The sequence below is a fragment of the Silene latifolia genome, chromosome 7 (genome assembly GCF_048544455.1).
Source record: "Silene latifolia isolate original U9 population chromosome 7, ASM4854445v1, whole genome shotgun sequence".
Lineage (NCBI taxonomy): Eukaryota > Viridiplantae > Streptophyta > Magnoliopsida > Caryophyllales > Caryophyllaceae > Silene > Silene latifolia.
In genome coordinates this window covers 72,693,301-72,714,459 of record NC_133532.1, presented here as the reverse complement: position 1 = coordinate 72,714,459, position 21,159 = coordinate 72,693,301, and the positions used below count along the sequence as shown (strand labels likewise).

Genomic DNA, 21,159 nt, shown 5'->3' with positions numbered 1-21,159 from the left:
CGTTTCAACCTTAATTATTGTTATTGATTTCAACTAATTATTGAGTATGAACATAATAAATAACGCATAAATCTCAGCAATATATTAATTATAGTTTAATATATGTTACACTATTAGTTACATTAATAAGTACGGTTATTTTATTCTAAAATCATTAAAATTATTTTTGATAAAAATTCTAAAATGTAAATCATTATGTTTATTGCGAAAATTGCTTTAAATTGAGTATAATTTCCCTTATATTAATTGAAATATTTTGATATGTATCGGTGCATTAAATTTGTATCTCACAGTGTTTTACGTTTAAGTAAAAAAAAAACATTTTGCAAAGTTATAAAACATAGACCATTAGATCCATCAAGCAGACAAACAAAATATATTAGTAAGAGTTGTATTTATATATTAAAAAAAAATAATAACTATTAAGAGATAGCTTCTTACAATGTTTTTTTTTTGTTACTTTTTATAATGTGTGAATGAGCAAATTATATTACAACTTTTTTTTTTTTCGAAATTTACATTAGTGTTGTACATTAATACGTGACAAATGTCAATGTACAATTATTCCCAAGAGATTGACCATGCATCCGAAAGATAGAAAAATACATAGTATCCCTATATTATATTCCAGTGGAAGATATTATTATGCATAAACATAAAATTTAATATTTTCAAGATGCATTGATATTCAAACTAAAATTCTTCTTCAACACATTCAAAGAATACAAACTCCTAAACGGAGTACTATGTACAGATTCAATGTTCAACAAACTTCTTCCTTAAGCCACACACCCTATAAATATAGATAGTTTACTATCCCCTCCTCATAATAGTATAAAGACTAATATAATTTCATTTATTCTTGCTACAATCATAAGACAATCTTTAAAAGTGTGAGAAACAAAAAGTAGGTTTTTACAATTTGCTGCGTTTACATCGATGATACAATAACTTGAAACTTTAAAGATATGCTCAACTAGAAATTGAAACGTTAAGAATAACGAGGTGTAAGGTCAAGCTAACTCAAATATTATCACACCGGAGATCAATATCCATTGAAGTGACGAGTGGAATTAGGCTTAAATGAGGTATATGGTGAAAGAAGAAAACGTTTCATCCATTTTATTTAAGGTTTTTTTTTTCATTTAGAGGGGGATACTTTATGTAAATTCTAGAAAAGTTAGGTAATACACCTGAGAACGTCATTTTATAACAAATCAAAGAAATAAACTTAATCGAGCTTCATGATTAGCAATGGCAACTTACAAACAAGGAGTATTATTGGTTTTGTTTATTCGTTAAAAAACACTTAACAAAAAAAGGCGTCCTTGATGCAACCGACGATCTCGATAGTACATAGTAATTATGTAGTAGTTGGATATTGGGGAGGAGGGAGTCGATTTAGCAGCCCCAAAATAGTAGATATGGAGGAACATCTACTAGAGCAACAATGAGTGAGAGGAGATCTAGGACGACGAAGAGAACGATATGGTTCGTCTATGAAGATGAATATAGATGGGTGAGAATCGTATATGAAGATGAATAAGGGGGGTAAGTCTCCGGTGTAGTTGTTCATACTATGGGTCATATGCATAACTTGGCTTAGTGTACAATTAATTATAAAAAAGTTTTGTTCATAAATCGCAAGAGTAGGATATGATCATTTATAAGTAACACAATGAGGTTAACTATTATTATCTTTAAGCCAAGTAAATAATTTTGTGTTATATTGAAATAATTGTTCTTTTTATTTAAAATAAAAGCCTTTTATAAAAATAAATTTTAGAAGCACATTGTAAATGAGAGGAGATTATAACTGTTTCGGAACAATACGATAATAATTTAACATCTACTTCTAATATGTTAAAATCATCATAATTGTAAAAAAAGATCATGGCTATAATAGGAACTGAAGAAACAAGAGTATTAGTAGCTCCGTCACAGTAATATTTTACGTATTCATTTTGTTGTTGCATGAAGTATTAATCAATAATTTACATTCCTATTATAACAAACTAATGATCATGGATATGAAGCTTATATTACGAGTTATTAACAATTTATATTGAGTTATTAACAAGTTATTAACAATAATTTACATTCCTATGAAAAGATAGGATTGATAAAATAAAATATTTTTACGTTCGAAGTCTAATGAGATGAATATAAGGTTTATAGAAAATAGATCATTTTTATAAATTAAGTAATATACAAACAAATTCTATACATTTTAAGTAAAATATAAAATAAAATTGAATTTGAAAAAAGTAATAATACTATGTATTTAATTTAATTCATGAAATTATATCGCATAAATGGTATTTGTAAAAAAAATAAAAAATATATATACAACTTGATTGTATTGTTATTTATCAAATAAAATAAAAATTATTATATTTTTAGTTTAGTATTCATGGTGGTCTTAAAATATACTCCATATTTTTTCTACGAGAGATATTGTGTGTTATTCTCCCTTAAGGGTATATATTAACTTCAAAGAAAAATAAGATAAAAACAAATCTTATTAGGAAAATATCATTTGTCAGCGCAACCTACATTATTTCTGTGATGTCTTTACAATATTTTGTAAAGAAAAGATTGAATTTTTATATTGCATATAAAAGCTGGCCGCACAAAGCGCGGAATGCTACCTAGTAGAGAACAATCTTGTAACGTCATTCCTCCTTTAAAAGTGGCAAAATAAAAGGAGTATCCTACCGAATACTGATATTTTTTTTATTTTATTTTTTACTTTTGACTATAATTAATTAGGCTTTAAGTTACAAAACTACCCTTTTCTACTATTTTTTTCGAAAATCAAATTTTAAAGGAGGGAAATGAAAATATCAACGTAATTTACTATAATATCCCCGGTGGCGCCCATTTTGAGTACTACCCGGTGACGTCATCTCATTTTCCTACAAATATATACGTTCGTTATGTCTCTGGCTGTTAGACTTGTATAATTAAATCAAACAATAGAAATAGACTAAAACTTCTTTCTTCTCCAATTTCACTAATTACACAATTTACTATTTTGGTATATATTTGATCATATTCTACAAATTCCACTTCGGAACATTTTCCGCCTTCAACCCAACTGATGTAGAGTTCGATTCTCGATCATACGACACATTTACCTTCTTCCTAAAAATGATCCGTCTACTTAAAGAATTTTTTTCTGTTAAAAAAAAAAGGAAATCATCTCTTTTGGAAGTTGAGGAACTTAATGCCATAGGCAAAGGCAATTAAGAAGAGGAGAACCCATCCCAAATGAGCTACAGCAACAACAGGGAGGAAGTCATGGTCATAACCCAAGTAATCTTTCAAGAATTCCTTCACAGACTGATTGGTAGCTCCAGGTATCTCTATTTCTGTGTTCTTATCACCAACTTGTGAAGTCACTAGCCCATATAATGTCCATGCAACTGGGGAACCCCAATAGTACCACCGCCACCATATTGGTATTTGCTGCAAAACCAACGGTATTGAATGCTTACAACAGTTTAAGAACTAAACCGTGATCAATGTACTAGCTAAATGACACAAATTCAGTCGAAAGCATGAACAAACATATGTTTGAGTTTATTGTAAAAAAAAAAAGAACTTGATACAATATGGACTGACAAAACTCTAACCAAGATGCTCTTCTAGCATCTAGAACAACTAGTCCGTTTTAGGTAACCTATTTTACTCGGAATTTGCTAGAAGAATCCAACCTGAGTGCAATTTTAAGTGTGGGACTCATCTATCTTATGAGAAATTCTCATGGCTTTTCGATTTAAATAAGTGACAAAGTGTCATTGTGAATAGTTCTATCCTATCAATAAAAAAAAAAAGAGCAGCCAATTTAGTGAGCGAATTTGTTTTTTTCATCATAATCTAGAACCAAAGAATAAAAGAAAGTTATTAGTACACATAGCAAAGGAAAAAATCTATAAACATCGTTGCAACATTTTCAGCTAGATAAAATTTGATAAAATTTGTGTAAATTTGAACTAACTGAATGAAAGCATCAAAACCATATCAAGTAAATCCATGGAAGGTAAGTGACATACCGGTCTGGGAATTAGGAAACCAGCAAATAGATTCCACAAGCTAAGGAAGAAACTCATCAAAATGGCCCCAAATTGATGACCCGGAGTCAGAGAAACAAGCATCATTCCATACAATGTGAAGTATATGAAACATGTCGATATAAAGTAGTAGAAGTAAAGGAATTTGCCAATTTTCCACTCAAATCCTATCATAGAGTAAAGAAGCAGGACATAGACAAGTGTTTGAATGACATTGTAGATTGCTTCAACAGCCACCTGCAGAAAAATTTAAAAGGATATTAAGAGGGAACAAATTTTGTTAGTTAACTAGAAGATTCAGTTTTTATATTTTATTTTTTGTTCTTTTCGTTCGGTTGAGTGATAATTCCTCTACCTGGGCTAATGCATAAGGCAAAGCTGAATACATTCCTGCTGCTTTTTCACGGTAAAAAACAGTCCTCTCAATGGAAACTACCGGTTGGACAGCTCCAGCGTTAGTGGCTCCTAGGAACAGAACAGCAGAATACATGGCTCCTAAAAGATTCATGAGATCTTGTTCTTTGGACCTGTTGACAAAATTAATTAGAACAGCATAATCTATTTTGATTGCCTGAATCAAATTCATGGAGAACAGCAAATATGGTAGGTTGTTTGGTTGACCCAAAAACACATGATTCAATTGCGTTGGAATTCCAATTCTCCAAAATTGAGAAAGTTTCTAACCTACGCACGCTCCTGTAGGTATAGTATGTAGGAATTCCTAAATGAAATTTACATGTGCAAATAATCAACCAAGTTTTTTCAATTCATGGAACACAAACCAATAAATACAAAAATGTGTAAACTGCCATTTCTTAGGCAATGTGAAGCACTAACATACTGCCAAAGAAAAGGAACAACTCTATGATGAAATCGTGAAACTATGTTAATTGACGTAAGCATTCTGAGATGTAGTTCAGCCTAAGAGGCAGATAAAATGGTTCCAATCACATAAACTTCACAAATCAGGCCGTATAATGGTTTCAATCACATGAACTTGACAAATCAGGCCGCAGCGCACCTAATAACTTAGAGTAGCCACAAAATTGAGGCATCAAAGATATCCTGTCGAACTTTGTATCAACGTTTAAGAATACTTCATTTTGTTACTGTTGCATGTGAAATTGAATTATGTACGGTACCTAATATCAGGTACTACTAGCTGAGAGTATCAAGTACTTTGGATAACAGACAATACATGAGCAAAAAGAATTTACTTCTACCTTAAACTTGCACAAACAACATATATTCAGGCTCTCCAACACATAAACCACATAGGAATATGTAACCCTTAATTTTGAATTATTATGTAGGAAGGGATAATGAGCACTTACATTTTACCACCTTTTTTCCAAAATATAACGCCAAAGAGAATGCCAGTGGCTATGGTCATAAGAAATCTAGTAACATTGTATTGAGGATTCCGCCAATAAGACCAATACTGCTTCCAGAAACAAGCCTTAAACTGAACTAGGAAGGGCTGAGAGTATTCAGTTGGGAAGTAAAGATCAATAGAACCATTGGCTGGAGTGCTAAGTTCTCTAATGAGTTCTTGATTCCTCCTGTAATGAGTAGCACAAGAGTATCTTAGTATTCTCAGAGCATGATCAAGTAAAGTCAGTAAATCGGTATTTTGTTACTAAAGCTTTACGTACTGGTAGAGTGATGATCTGGCATAAAAATCTGCAAAATCTACATCTAGTTGAGACTCAACTTGTGTGGTAGTAACATCAAGCATCCAAGTGGCAGGATTATAACCATCCTTGATCCTAGGCACTCCTGAAATGGCCTGTAAGTGACCACAAGGTTCAAGCCATTGCCATTTACCGAGAAACATCAATCATTGCACTTGAATGAACTACTTACTTGAAAGTATTCAACAAGCTTTTGGGAGTGATGACCTAGGGGTCCAGCATAAATAACTTGCCCACCTCTCTTCATCAATAGGAGCTGCAGAAAAAAGCACTTATGTAAGGAAACAAAAGACACAATCCCATTATCCATCAATAATGGAAATAACGAAGTTTATTCATGAATGGAGGGAGGAATTAAAGACAGAAGCAAATAATATATTTTAAACATGTACCTCATCAAAAGCCTCAAAAATATGTATACTTGGCTGGTGAATTGTGCAGACCACAGTTCTTCCAGTGTCCACTGTGTTTCTCACCGTACGCATAACAATGGCAGCAGCTCTAGCATCGAGCCCAGATGTTGGTTCGTCCATAAATATTATCGAAGGATTGGCAACCAATTCTACAGCAATTGTCAATCTTTTTCTCTGTTCTGTTGAAAGACCATTCACACCAGGAAGCCCAACCAGAGCATCCCTTATTGGATTAAGCTCAATGAGCTCCATCACTTGTTCAATAAACATCTGTCATTTGGAAAAATTATCAAGTGCCAGAAAATTAAGCATGTGACTGCCAAATAAAGCGTGTAGCAAATTAACCTTTCGTGTATTTGCATCGACATCTGGAGAAAGACGAAGCCATGCAGAGTACACAAGAGATTCATAAACAGTGACATGTGGTGAATGAATATCATTTTGTTCACAATAACCACTAATCCGAGCAAACGTTGCCTGGTTCTTTGGATAACCAGAAATGCTGATACTACCATCAATGTAGCCACCTGTTTTTCTTCCGGCCAATACATCCATCAAAGTGGTTTTCCCAGCTCCACTTACACCCACAAGTGCTGTCAATATTCCAGGCCTAAAAGCACCACTAACACCTTGAAGCAGTTGAAGACGATCATCTTCATAACCTTGGCTTTTCATTTCCTGAAAAAAAAAACAGTATTTTCACCATTCTACAAGAGACAAAGTGGGTCGGAGATAAAGCAAGGGTGATAGCGCCTTGGGGTTATAAGCTTTGGTACACGGGTAAAGACAAAAGTCGTAATGGAGTGGGTATTGTCATTGATAAAGATTACATTGATGATGTGGTAGAAGTATCGAGAAAGAGTGATAGGATTATGAGCATTAAGCTTGTAGTTGGGGATGAGGTGGTGACGGTTATAAGTGCTTACGCACCTCAAGTAGGTTTGGATGCTTCTTTTCGACGAGCCTTCTGGGAAGATTTGGAAGAGGTTGTAGAACGAGTCCCTATTGGAGAGAAATTGATCATTGGTGGTGACCTCAATAGGCATGTGGGTACTAGTCGAGTTGGCTTTGAGAACATTCATGGGGGTTTTGGGTTCGGGGAGAGAAATGAAGCCGGAAGTGACATATTAGATTTTGCTTTGGCATATGACTTTGGTTCGAGAAAGGACATTCTCATTTGGTGACTTATAGAAGTGGAGGTAATGCTAGTCAAATTGACTTCCTTTTGGTAAGGAATGTGTGGAGGAAAGAGTACACCGATTGCAAGGTCATACCCGGGGAAAGTGCCGCAACACAACATAGACTAGTGGTTCTTGATTTTCGGGGTAAGAGAGACTTGAGGAAGAGAAAGATAATCGGTGAGGCACGGATCAAGTGGTGGAAGCTACAAGGGGGAAACCAACAAGCGTTTTTGGATAAGGTTGGAAGTAGCGATATTTGGTCGGATTGCGAGGAGAAAGATATCGATGCAACGTGGGATAAATTGGAGCATGTTGTAAAGGATTTGGCGAGGGAGGTGTTAGGGGAATCTAAAGGGAATAGACCATCAAGTAAGGACACATCTTGGTGGAACGATGTGGTGAGACAAGCGATAAAGACTAAACGTGAATGCTATAAGGTTCTGGGGAAATGCATGAGTGATGAGAACTTTGAAAGGAGGCTAGACGAGCCGCTAAAAAGGCCGTACGGGATGCGAGGGCAAAAGTTAACCAAGAAGTGTATGCCAGGTTAGACACGAGAGAAGCAGAGAAGGATATCTATAAACTGGCTCGCATAAGAGACCGAAAGACGAGAGATATTGGGAGAGTTAGGTGTGTGAAAGATATGGACGACAAGCATCTGGTTCAGGATAACGAAATAAAGGCTAGATGGAGTTCTTACTTTGATAATTTATTCAATGGACATCAGGACCAAGGTTTTGGGGATGTAGAGGTAACAACAAGCATGGTTAATCGGGAATTTGTGCGTAGAATACAAAAGAGTGAAGTTAGAAAGGCGTTAAGGAAGATGGGGTCAAAGAAAGCAGAGGGACCGGATGGTATACCCATAGAAGTTTGGAGGTGCTTCGGGGAGAAAGAGATCGAATGGGTAACCATGCTCTTCAACAAGATTTGGAGGAGCAACAAGATGCCATCGGCTTGGAGGAGAAGCACTCTTGTCCCTTTGTACAAGAACAAAGGTGATGTTCAAGAGTGTTCCAATTATCGGGGAATTAAACTTATGAGTCATACGATGAAGTTATGGGAGCGGGTAATCGAGCAAAGGCTTAGGAGATGTGTAGACATCTCGGAAAACCAATTTGGATTTATGCCCGGGAGATCGACTATGGATGCGATTTTTATCATGAGACAGTTGATGGAATACCATCGGGACAAGAAGAAGGAATTACATATGGTTTTTATTGACTTGGAAAAGGCATATGATAGGGTACCAAGAGAAGTACTTTAGTGGGCTTTGGCGAGAAAGGGTCTGTCGCGAAAATATATTGACCTCATAAAGGACATGTATGAGGGGGCTAGTGCAAGTGTCCGCACTAATGTTGGGAGAACGGAAGAATTTCCTATTACCATCGGGGTGCATCAAGGTTCCGCACTTAGTCCTTTTCTCTTTGCTATAGTTATGGATGAGTTGACAAGGGATATTCAGGACGACATCCCTTGGTGTATGATGTTTGCTGATGATATTGTGTTGATTGATGAGACAAAAGAGGGGGTGGAGAGAAAGTTGGAATTGTGGAGGCAGACTTTAGAGACTCGTGGGTTCGGGCTGAGAAGGAGTAAAGTTCACTAAGGTGGTGGCGGGGTTGAGATCGACAGAGGCGGAGTGTATTATTTTCGATGGGAATGTTGTTGAGGATTCGGATTTCTTCAGATATCTAGGATCTATTATTCAAAAAAATGGGGAGTTAGACGGAGATGTGGCTCACAGAATTAAAGCGGGATAGTTGAAATGGAAGAGTGCTTAAGGGTTTCTATGCGATGAAAATATGCCCCAAAGATTAAAGGGAAAATTTTATCGCACGGCAATTAGGTCTGCCCTACTTTACGGCTCCAAGTGTTGGGCCGTGAAACATTGTCACATTCAAAAGATGAGTGTGGCGGAGATGCGCATGTTGAGGTGGATATGCGGACATACAAGGAAAGATCGGTTAAGGAATGAGGTGATTAGGGAAAAGGTAAAAGTGGCGCCAATAGAGGACAAGATGATGGAAAACCGACTAAGATGGTTTGGCCATGTGAGAAGGAGACCTATGGACGCACCCGTTAGGAGGCTGGAGACTTGGAGAACAGAAAAGGTCCCTAGAGGCAGAGGAAGACCGAGACAGACATGGTTGAGAGTGATAGAGCACGATATGAGAGTTCTGGGGCTTGAGGAGAATATGGTGACGGAGAGGGCACAATGGAGGGAAAGGATACATGTGGATTTCTAGTAGTTGATGTTTTTTGACAGATTTAGTGTTTTTTTATTTAATTTAAAGAAATTAAATTATTTATTCTTCTCTCCTTTATCACATTTTTTACCAACCACTTTCTTATAGATTTTTACCTGGTTCATTCCGGATCCTTAACTCTATTTCGGTTTTTAAAAATCGTTTTAATCTTTTCTCTCGATTTAAATTTTATGTTTTTATAAAAGAAAGACGGAATTCGATTTTAAAACCCCTAAGTTTACCTTGACTTTCCATTACATTTTCGTTCTTCCTTTTTGTTTTTCATCTTCCCTTTTTATTCGCATTTTGAGGCGTGCGTTCACCCATGGACGGTTCGAAAGGATGATTCATGTCAGCCGACCCCAAATCATTTTGGGATTAAGGCTCTGATGTTGTTGTTGTTGTTGTTGTTCACCATTTTACTCAGTTGCTGGCTTTTGATGCTCTCCCGGAGTCCCGGTTTCATTTGTGTTGGCCATATTCCCATATTTCCAAAATAATTGGCTTATTTTCAGTAAAATAATATGTAGTACATTAGAGTTTAGGGTTAGGATCTAGTGAGAACCCCTACGTCCATGAGAACCCTTTAGATACACACAAAAACATTAGTTAGTTACATAAATGTGTTAATTTCCGAATAAATTCGTACACAAAAACTAGATAGTCCATATATAAGATGATTTAATTAGGTACACAATAAAGTTTACAAGATGAACCAAATACATTCCGAGGTTTAGTTAAAAAGAAAAAAAGCAAGTTTCTCACTTGTACCCAAACAATTTTTAAATTTCTCATTTGTAGATTTTGTACCCCTCTTTTTGTGCAAATAAACTTTGATTGTCCATACGTCTTGACTGTGAGTAACAAAAACTGATTCTTTTTTTCAAACCAATCTCGTAAAGACGGTAAATTTAGAAGAAAAAAATTATCGATCTCCAAGCTCGTAGTGAGAGTTATCGTCGTTGAAAGTGATTTCGGTAAAAACAAAAAAAAAAAAAAAAAAAAAAACATTAACCAACCATACGGTTCAAAAAGCGGTGATTATTTTTCAAATCGAAGATCTTATACGACGATCAACTTGGAAAAAATTTGACAGTTTTGGAACTAAGTAACCAACGGTTATGGATAATCAACGTTTTTTTTCCCTCTTTCATTTTTAGGCTTAGTTTGCTTATCTTCCCTCTTTCTTACTTACTAAGTTTATATTCATTCTTTATTGTTTTCTCTCCCCCATAAAGTTGACAACTTACACTACTTTATTCACTCTTTATTGTTTTCCTTATTTCTTGTGCCCAAAAGAAAGAGGAAGATATAAAAGAAACTTGGAGGGAGTATATGTATAAGTGAGAAAATCCCAAAAAAAATAAACGGAGTATTAAATACATTCTAAGATTTATCAGGTGCAGGGGCGAGGCCAGGATTTTATTTTTGGTGTAGCGAAATAGTACACCGATAAAAAAAATGTTTAAAATATTTAAAGTACACAAAACGTAGATTACTATTTTAATCTACACTATTCGACGTCGTCTCATATTCAAAAACTTACCCACAATTTCAACTACCGTAACTTTCAAAAATAAATCACTTTCTGCAAAAGTAACTAAAACTATCATTCAACCATTCATAGTTAGTTTTGTGTAAGACGGTTTTATACTAACATAATTATAAACCAGATCCAAACACAACTCTATCGTTACTTTAAATACTTTTAGTATGACACGGAATATTTAATATATTCTTGAAATTCAGATTGAATATTCTGCCAATATTAAAAATTCAATTCCTAAGCACTAGAATATCACCACTGCGGTGCCAAAATATTCTCTTTGATCATTCACATGAACGATTACCCAAATTCATAAAAGTTGCATCAAAGTATAAATTAGAAAATCAAAGAAGACTATAAGAGTGTGATATTTAACATAGATATACATACTACATAACTACAAGAGCAATTCCATTGATTTCACAGATTTTGCAAATCACTATTCACAAAAAATTAAATACTAAACAATATCAAAATGTAAAATAAAAATACATGTTTGAGGAGACAATCCGGTAGTAGTAAAGATGGAGTACTTGACATTACAAATTACAATTAAAATTTGAGAATTTTGGAAAGAAAAAAATGTTTAGGCAAACAATTAAGAAGATGAATGTTATAGATTGCCATTAATTAGGAATTGAGAGAGTTTTTTTTGGTAAATGAGAGTTAAACGCAGGAAGAGAGTCATTTACTCCGTATTAAATAAGGAACTTAAATTGCATGTTTATCTGTGTGACTTTGTATGTATGGAAAATAGCAGTCAATATTAAGGAAATCAAAGTATGAAAGCATTAATTATGGTGTAGCAAGTTGTAAATTATGTAAGGGAATTTTTAAGTTTTGGTGTAGCAGCTGCTACACCAAGCCATACCGTTGCCTCGCCCCTGATCAGGTGTATTAAATAGTGAAGTAGGTACACTAAATATTTTACTGGATTCATTAAAGAAAATATAAGATACAATACATTATATGATGAAATTAGCCATAAAGTACACTAACATATATTCCAACCCCAAAATTGTTGGGAATCAAACCACCACCACCACAAATTCTTATCTTGAGACCACGCCAACGATTACATTAAATTTAGAAATCTTTCCATGAGTTCATCGAGATAACATATTACCCCAATGTCTCAATGGTTCCCGCAATTAAAGGGAGTTCGGATATACGCAGCTCTACCCTTGTGTTAAGAACACAAAGATGCTATTCCTAAATGACCCAAAATGAATATTGTGTCGAGAGCTACATCGAAGGACTGATACTTCACAATAGAAAGAAGTGAAGCCACTTTAGATGGCCATTTTGTTTACTCCCTCATAATTCAAAACTAAAGAGTAATGAGTCTATGGCTCCACTGGAAATGGAAAAATTATTGACAACACAATTTTTATAATATTATTTTCACTTTTGTATAGAACTGAGATTTAGTTTCGAATTTAAGAAGAAAAAAACAAGCATGAGTAAAGAGAGGGATGTTGTTGAAATTGGGTATGGCAACATGTCGTCGGGCGGGGTAAGAGATCGCATGTTGACGGGCTGGTGGCTCACAAGTCACAATGATGCTGAAAGACAGCCACGTTGAGCGGAACCGAGAGTTTGTCAGCGGCGATGCGCGAGAAGGAAGGCCGACGATGTTGTGCCAATGACGGGTGAAGCGAAAAAGGGAGGCCGTCAATTAGATGCTCCAAAGATAGTGACTGCTGGACCTCCGATAGTGTTGGCGACATTTCAACGTTGGGGAGGAGATACATTATATTGCACATTATTTTGATGTTAGGTTTAGTGTCAATTGGACCCTTGATTTGTTAGCAATCTAAAGTTGAAAAGAGGTTCTCACCGTTTTCACCGAGTTAGAGGTTCTCACATGATCCTAAATCTTAGAGTTTATATAGTACCCTTAGAAATTAAAACCTTCATTTCTACAAAGATTCTTAATTAAAAGTCAATGATTATTTCTGGTTCTTCAATTCTTGGTCTAATAGGGCCATTTTAAATGGGATGAAGGGATTCTAAAATTAGTCGTCGTATTATTGAAAAGAAAAACGTACAAGATGCGGGACTTACAAAGAGGCATATCAACATAGTAGTTGATGTTGTTGAAAGCAAGTGAAAGAGGCTGGAAGGGCAAAACCATTCCTCTACCAGATGCCACAGTTGAACTTTTGTTCCCTGAATGACTTATTGTAACCATTGCGACGCCATTAACTCCTTCCTCAAAAGAAACGACTGCAGCTTTTTTGTTCCATCATCATCCAAAGATCGATGATTTTGAATCATGAAAAGCTGAAAACGAATAAAGAAAAGGACAACAGATTGTTAGCTCTGTTGTACACTTCAAGTTTGAAGCCAAACGACAAATAGAAGACAGGTCCTTACGATTAAGGTATGTCAATGATAAAATGTACAAAGAGTTGAAGATAAGAGAAAACCCCAACAGAGCTCCAATGCAGATCCAAAACCAATACTGTTGTCTAAAGAAGCCTCTTGATGCAAGGAGAACTTTACCAACCGTAGATTCATGAATTCTCTTGTCTCAGTATTAGGTCATCGGTATGTAGAAATATAGTTAATTTAAACTAGGAATGTTATTTTCAATATTTGAATGACTTTTTCTTTTGAGTTAATTTGATTTTCTCTATTCTCTGCAACCATTTATTTATTTATTATTTCTTTCCTGTTATCTATAAATCTCTTTAAGACAAGAAGTTTTTCACATTTTATGATTTTCGTACCTTTATTTTTTAGATCGCCTATTTACTTCGTTTTATGTTTTTATATGTAGGTCGTTGACGGTTTCAAAAGATGATTCATGTCAACTGATCCCAACTTATTGTGGGACTTTAGGCTTTGATATTATTTTTGTTACACAGAGAATATATACAATAGCAAGCCCGCACCAAACAAATCCAAAGAACAGAAAGGAGAAAGGAAAAGGCGACATTGACTTACGGTACTCAACGTTCGTCAAGAAACTCATTTATCACTATAGCATTTTGTCCATACATCATTGGTGAAAGATAGTAGCCCCATATCATCCAGGGTCCAATGTCACCTACACAAATCCAATGTATGGAAAAGGTAAGATGTATGGTATTTAAATGCACGATGATCACATATGAAACATTTCAAGACTTGATGCAATATTTCCCTCGGTGTACGGGCAGCCCAAAGGGCAATTTTGATATTGAGGAGTTTCGAACCCACATCGTGAGTACCAACACTAAATGACTTGAACATCTAGCTTAGCTCGCATATCTTTGGTGCAATATTGAAGGAAGGGAAGACATAAGAAGCATACCCTTAGCAATGATGAAACCACCCAGAACAAAAACTAATAGCAATGCAAAGATACCAACATTGTTGGCAACAACCATGGTCCTTCCCGCCGCACCAAGGAACCGAAAGAGAGATAATGCCATCCGATGGATACGAAGAATGCTAACCATTGACAGAAAAACCTAGTGAAATGACATATCACCAGATAGTAAAGATAAACACCATTTCTAAGACGTGAATATATTGTCATATTATGCATGTGCACTTAATGTGAATAATGTCACGAGTAAATTCGAGGTCTCACCTACTTGCAACCGGGGCATAGCCAATAGTGTAATACGTAAGAATAGTCCATATTGCTGATTCCATGAATGACAATGGTATTCGGAGGACCCAAACTGGAATTGCATAAGCCCAAGCAGGATAAAATAGGAAATCCCTCTGTTTATAGAAAACCGGGAGACGAAGGACGGTCATAGAAAGTTCTGCCATCCCATTAAACATCACATTTATAAGACTAAAAAACAGAGCTCCAAAAAATTTTCCACCATCTGCAACTGTTTTATAATGCATTGTCGTCCTAAGGAATACAGTCATCGTGATTAGTGACATGATGGTTATTTGGGTAGTCTTAAAGACATATAAAAAAGAGTTGCGCTTCATTAGCAACCATTCCCTTGAGAAACAGGCCTTAAGTAACTCCCAACTGGATATACCGTACTTTTGTTTCACTAAAGCAGATGGGTGAACTTGGGATTTATTGAAAGGAACATTGAGTTTTGAAGCGAGCCTTTCTCCCGTTTGAAAAGATTTGAAAGCCTGAGTAAATTGAGGGACTGATACGTATGTATAAGGTTGGTCCTTGCTAGACCAATATTGTTCCTGATCTTTCTTAGAAGTCACTTCTTGAAGAAAGTCAGCTACTCCTTTTCTATCAGGACACATAAAACCCGTGTACTCAAAGAATTCAAGGACGTCCACCTGTGGGCCTTGATAAACAATTTGGCCTTCTGATAGAAGAATGACGTCATCGAAAAGTTCAAATGTCTCAGGAGCTGGTTGTAGGAGAGAGATGATCATTGTTACATCCATTATATGAACCATTTGCCTCATGTACTTGCATATTAGAAAAGTAGTTGAACTATCCAACCCTGTAGAAATTTCATCCATTAACAAAGACTTTAGCAGTCCAACCAAAGATTTCACCTGCATAGTGTGTCAGTCATCAAATAAAATACTGTCAAATCTTTTCAGATTTGTATATATGTTTTTTTTTGGTAAAGAGAACATAAACGACAGTTTAGAAGGTAACAATTTCCAACCCAGCCAGGTGACAAGTCCCACTTTTCAATGAGTTTAGCAGCTACTTTAGTAGACATATGCTTGATCTGTGTATATGGTGGCAAAAGGAAAGTCAAATCGTGAAAAATACCAAGTAGTTACACGCTTCTTTTGCCCTCCGAGATACCCCTTCTCATTTCATCACCAACGACGATATCGGGACATATATCCAATCCCAGTAACTGTCAAAATATTAAAAGATTCATTTTAAGGAGGTGAATGCTAGTTAAGTTGCCAAGGGATTAACCATTTGCCATAAAATATATTAATCAGTAACCTTGAGGATGTAATCAGTAACCAAACTAGTTTCTTGTCCTGGCATAGATATGGCCTTCATGAAGGCATCAATATCAGGGTCTGGCTTTATTCCTGCTTGCTTTTCACGCTGGGACAGCTCCGGCAACTCATAGCGATTCCCAACCCCTAAACATCGGCCTGAAAAATCTAATGTCTCTCTTACAGTCATTTCTCCATTATGAAGATCGTTCTGACTAATATATGCACAGGTCCTCTGGGGAACAAATTCAGTTAGCTCATGGCCGCAGTAAGTTATGTTTCCGTCAATCTGTTTAATAGCAGTGTAGCAAATCATCAGAATTATTGAAGTAGAAACCTCGAAGATTGATTATACTAAGTTTTGTAACTTTTCAAAGTAAGCAGATTGATTAGGTGAATTGAATTTCAGAAGAGAAACCTTCAAATATTTATCCAGCCTCCCTGCGAGTGCCAATAACAAGGTAGTTTTTCCTGCTCCTGGAGGCCCCAAAAGTAACGTCATCCTGAAAAGTAACACATCAATGCACAATCCCCAATATAATTTAGTTGAAATAGCAGAGTTAGGAAGAAGTCGAATGCAAAAATTGTTCACCTGGAAGGAGTGACAATTCCACTCACATCTTCAAGTATCTTGACAGTCTTCTTCTTTGGTGGTGCTAATCCTAACTTTCCAACAATTGCCTGCCATCATTCTTGCTAATTTCAATTTCAATTCTGTCTTCTCGACGACTCTAACCTTTCTTTCTTATTTCTTTTTTTTTTTTTTTTGACAATAATTTCATTCTTGCTCAGGTCGGCCCATATACCTTCGTTTTAATATGGGCCGGGTTGTAAGGAAATGAATCTGTTTAATGTCAAAATACGGGCCAAAAATGTGTTGTGTTTTTTTTGGATTATTTAGCAAGAATACTCCAAACTATGGGTGAGCTTCTCAAAATACTCCCTTCTTCATTTTATTCCAGAATAAAACAAACTATTAACCATTTCGTTTTATATTAGACTAGGGTAACCAGTTAGTTACCTGTTAATCAGGTCATTATTGCCTTTTTTTTAATAATATTTCACCTATTACCTCTTCCACCATTAACATGTAACCAGTGCAACCAACATTATCGCTAGCCTCAATCACCATTAGTATCACCATCTTCAAACTGCTCGTGCTCACTGCCATGGGCGTCCTCTCACTTCCAATGGATTTTCAGTACTCTACACCATTGATTTTCCTTGTGTTTCTACCTCTAAATCCCCAAGTTTTTTTTACAGTTTCTCCATATATTCATAGATTTGTATTAGAATATTAGGCTAGGCCTATTAGGGTTACAAGATATGGCGGCTATCGTCTAGGGTTTATGGTACTAGGTGTATTCCATGTATTTAGTTAGAAGGATAACAATCAATAATACATTCTCCCTTATTATCGTTTCCCCTCTATAATCTTAACATGGTATCAGAGCCTCGTTCTTGAGGTCTCTATAAACCGCCTCCACATTCTTACCGGTGGGTGGCCGGAAATTTACACCCACCGGTAGGATTTTCAACCACAAATAATAATTTCTGTTTTGAAAAAAAAAAAAATCGTCCACTGATGGTGATGGCAATTTGATAAAATCCCATTGAAGTTATCCATTGAAGTTATCAATGATGATGCTTTCTTGCCGTTTAACATTCAAATGGATGTTTTTCCTTCTGATCGAAATTTGTCATATTCCTAGATTTATTTTTGCTGGAAAAAAAAAAAAAAAAAAAAAAAACCTTTTTTCTTTTGAAATTTGATTTAAATTCTCTTCTTCAAGGTGGTATTTAAATTGATATATTTGGAGTTCGAAAAAATTAATGTTCTCCAAATCTTGAAATTGACGGATAATTTTCCGTTTTATTGATATTTGTCAACTACCTTTGAAGACGAAGAAGATTAATGAAGATCGAAGAGGATGGAGATTGAAGATTTCATTTTTTTTTTCTTTTTATATTTTTTCTTTGTATTTCTCCAATCGTAAAGTTCGTACTACGTACTGCCTTTACGATTGCGGGAGGGTATTAGGATATTAGGCTAGGCCCATTAGGGTTACAAGATATGGCGGCTATCGTCTAGGGTTTATGGTACTAGGTGTATTATATATACATGTATTCAGTTAGAAGGATAACAATCAATAATACATTCTCCCTTATTATCGTTTCCCCTCTATAATCTTAATAATCTGGGTTTTGTATACAACTCGTTGACAAATGATAGTGAATATTAAACATACAATTCAAAACTATGCTTAAATGCAAACATATCAAAACAAAGATAACTTGTGTTCTAGATATTTAACATTCAATTCAAAACTATGCTAATAAGCAAATCCACCTACTGAAACAAGTTTGACTTTGGTAATTTGGTACGACGACATTATACGAGTACTTTAACAAATTGGGTACTTCACAGGTTCTCATTTCTATACATTACGACGCTCAATTGATTGTTAAATCTGGCACTATTTTTTGTTGGTTTGTTCAGGTTTTTGAAGTTATGTGGGAGTTAATTAAATATGGTCTGGGTTTTAATATGGATATTTTGTTTTGAGACCTTAGTTTGGGGAAGAATAATTGTGGTGTTTTAATGGTGAATATAGATTTAAGGAAGAAGGTGGAAGGTGCGTGTTGGGTGAAGGCTGGCTTTAGGTAGGAGGAGGATTTACTAGTTTTTTTAAAACAAAATATTTCATGCCATCTCATCTTTTACCTGTTATAGCAGGTTATAAAACATCAAATTCTATTAGGAGATGAGGGGCTTAATAGTACGTTTTATTCTGGGATTAATTGTAGTTTAGAGTATTTTAAGAAGACTGCTCATAGTTTGGAGTATTCTTATTAAATAACCCTTTTTTTTAAGAATACTTCATCCCCTTTACAATTACTTGGTCCCGTATTCCCTACTTTGATCATAGATTTTGCATTATTATATAGAGTTAATTAAAAATTACCCCCTTTAAAATACACTTTTTCTAAAACTACTTCCTTTTTGAAAAAAAAAAAAAGTTACAAACATTACCTTTTAAAACTAATAGTCTTATGGGATAAAACCATCAATCTCTCATTCACCAAACCAAATCCTAACCCAACTATCTCCCCACCTTTGACACACTAGAGTACCAAGTACCAACTAATTGATTCGTCGGACGAATATTACATCTCGACGGTTGTTTGTCTAAGCTTTTCCATGTTCTTCGTTGTGAGACACTAGTGAGGGTGGGTCTAGGTAGCACGGACACTTCTCTTAATCAGCCGTCCAGTGTCCGACACCGACACTCCTCAGACACACCCCAAAATGTGTCGGACACCTATAAAGCCGTGTCTAACTTTGTACATTTATTTGGGCCGTGTCCGACGCGTGTCCATGACATTTGGACATCATTTGGGGTGAATGATGTTCTTTAGACGAGAAATGAGCTGTCGAAAGAGATTGATTAGAATATGAGTTTGGATGCGAAATGAAAATAAGTTATAATCAAGGTTAAGTTTTACTTTCACTTATTTAAATTTAATATCAAGTACTTTTATAAAAATAAAATCGAATGTTTATAACTCTAAAATATATATTTTATTAAATTTAAATAACGTGTCCCGTGTCCTAAATTTCATGAGATGCCGTGTCACGTGTCCGTGTCGTGTCCGTGTCCGTGTCCGTGTCCATGTCCGTTTTGGTGCTACCTAGGGGTGGGTTAGAGTTAGGGATGGCCGTGTCACCTAATCCTTTTGATCCATCTACTCAAAATTAAATGGATGAGATATACGGAGTATGTGGTTAACGATTTTTTTTTTTTTTTTTTAATTTAGCGTGGGATATTGATATTGGTGAATTTAGGGTGGGATATCGATCACAGTCTATCACTCCCTTAACCACCTGATCGATATCCTAAATTTATGTTTATAATTAATTTTTTAAAAAAATTAGTAATTATTTTGAATAAAAAAAATAATTCCATAAAATTTCTTTTAAAAAAGGAAAAATGCACGTGGTGCCCTTGAAGTTTCGATTTTTGCCCGAAATACCCAATTTTATGTTCCGGAAATCTTTAAGAGGCTATAATTCGTGTCTACGAATTCAGAAAATGATAATTTTTTTTTTCAAATCGATTATCTTTTTAGAATTACGATTTGAAAAAAAAAAAAATTATCGTATTTGGATCCCGTGGCTAGGAGTTTTTGTACGTCAAAGTTTTTTTTAATGAACAAACTTTGAGTGACCATATCTCTCGCTCACGAATTCCAAACTCGACAATTTTTTTTTTTCAAGTCGTAGTTCTCGAAATGATAATCAATTTGAAAAAAAAAATCGTCACTTTCTGAGTTCGTAAACACGAGTTATAGTCTTTTAAAGTTCTCTAGATAAAAAAATTGGGTATTTCAGGCAAAACATCAAAGTTGAAGTGCACCGCGTGCATTTTCCCTTTAAAAAAACTTTACAAACTCTATTTGGATGTTATTGTCAAAGCAATGCTTAGCCCAGTAAGAGTTTAACACCACTAGTCCGCTCCACTACTTACTAATGTTACTAATATACTAATTGTTGCGATCTCATCTCAATTTTATCCCAAATTATCTACTCTCTGCGAAATCCCAATCACTTTTCCTTAACCTGTAATCCAATAGATTAAGAAATTCATTGTTACATTACAGTTGGAGTGATGAATCATTGGGTTATTTCTCAGATTTCAACGTTAAGGATCATCTTCATTTATGATAAGAAGAATAAGACACTGGTTTTTTTATTACTTCATGTCGGTCATTTATTATCTTTTTATTTCGGCACAAAGACTAAGAAAATAAGAAAAGAAAGAGAAAAATAATGATAAATAAAGGAGCTACCTCACATGTTCACTTGCTCATATCACATACCCCCACTTGTTCACTTGATTAAATTTAGCAAAAGTAGAAATAGATAACAAATGAGTGATACATCCCAAAAATGAAATAGATAACAATTGATCGGGACGGAGGGAGTACTATGGAGTCGTTCAGTTCAAGATGAAGAAATGGAATGGAACGGAGTACGATACCAGCAAAAAGGCATGCATGCGGTTGTAAATTCATTGCTTCTTAAAAGTGTTTGGTTCATCTA

General features: G+C 35.2%; 1 pseudogene; it reads right to left on the bottom strand.

Moving 5' to 3' along the window:
• Positions 1-3,014: 3,014 nt before the first annotated feature.
• On the bottom strand, positions 3,015-17,226 carry LOC141590227 (ABC transporter G family member 39-like; annotated as a pseudogene).
• Positions 17,227-21,159: the final 3,933 nt, after the last annotated feature.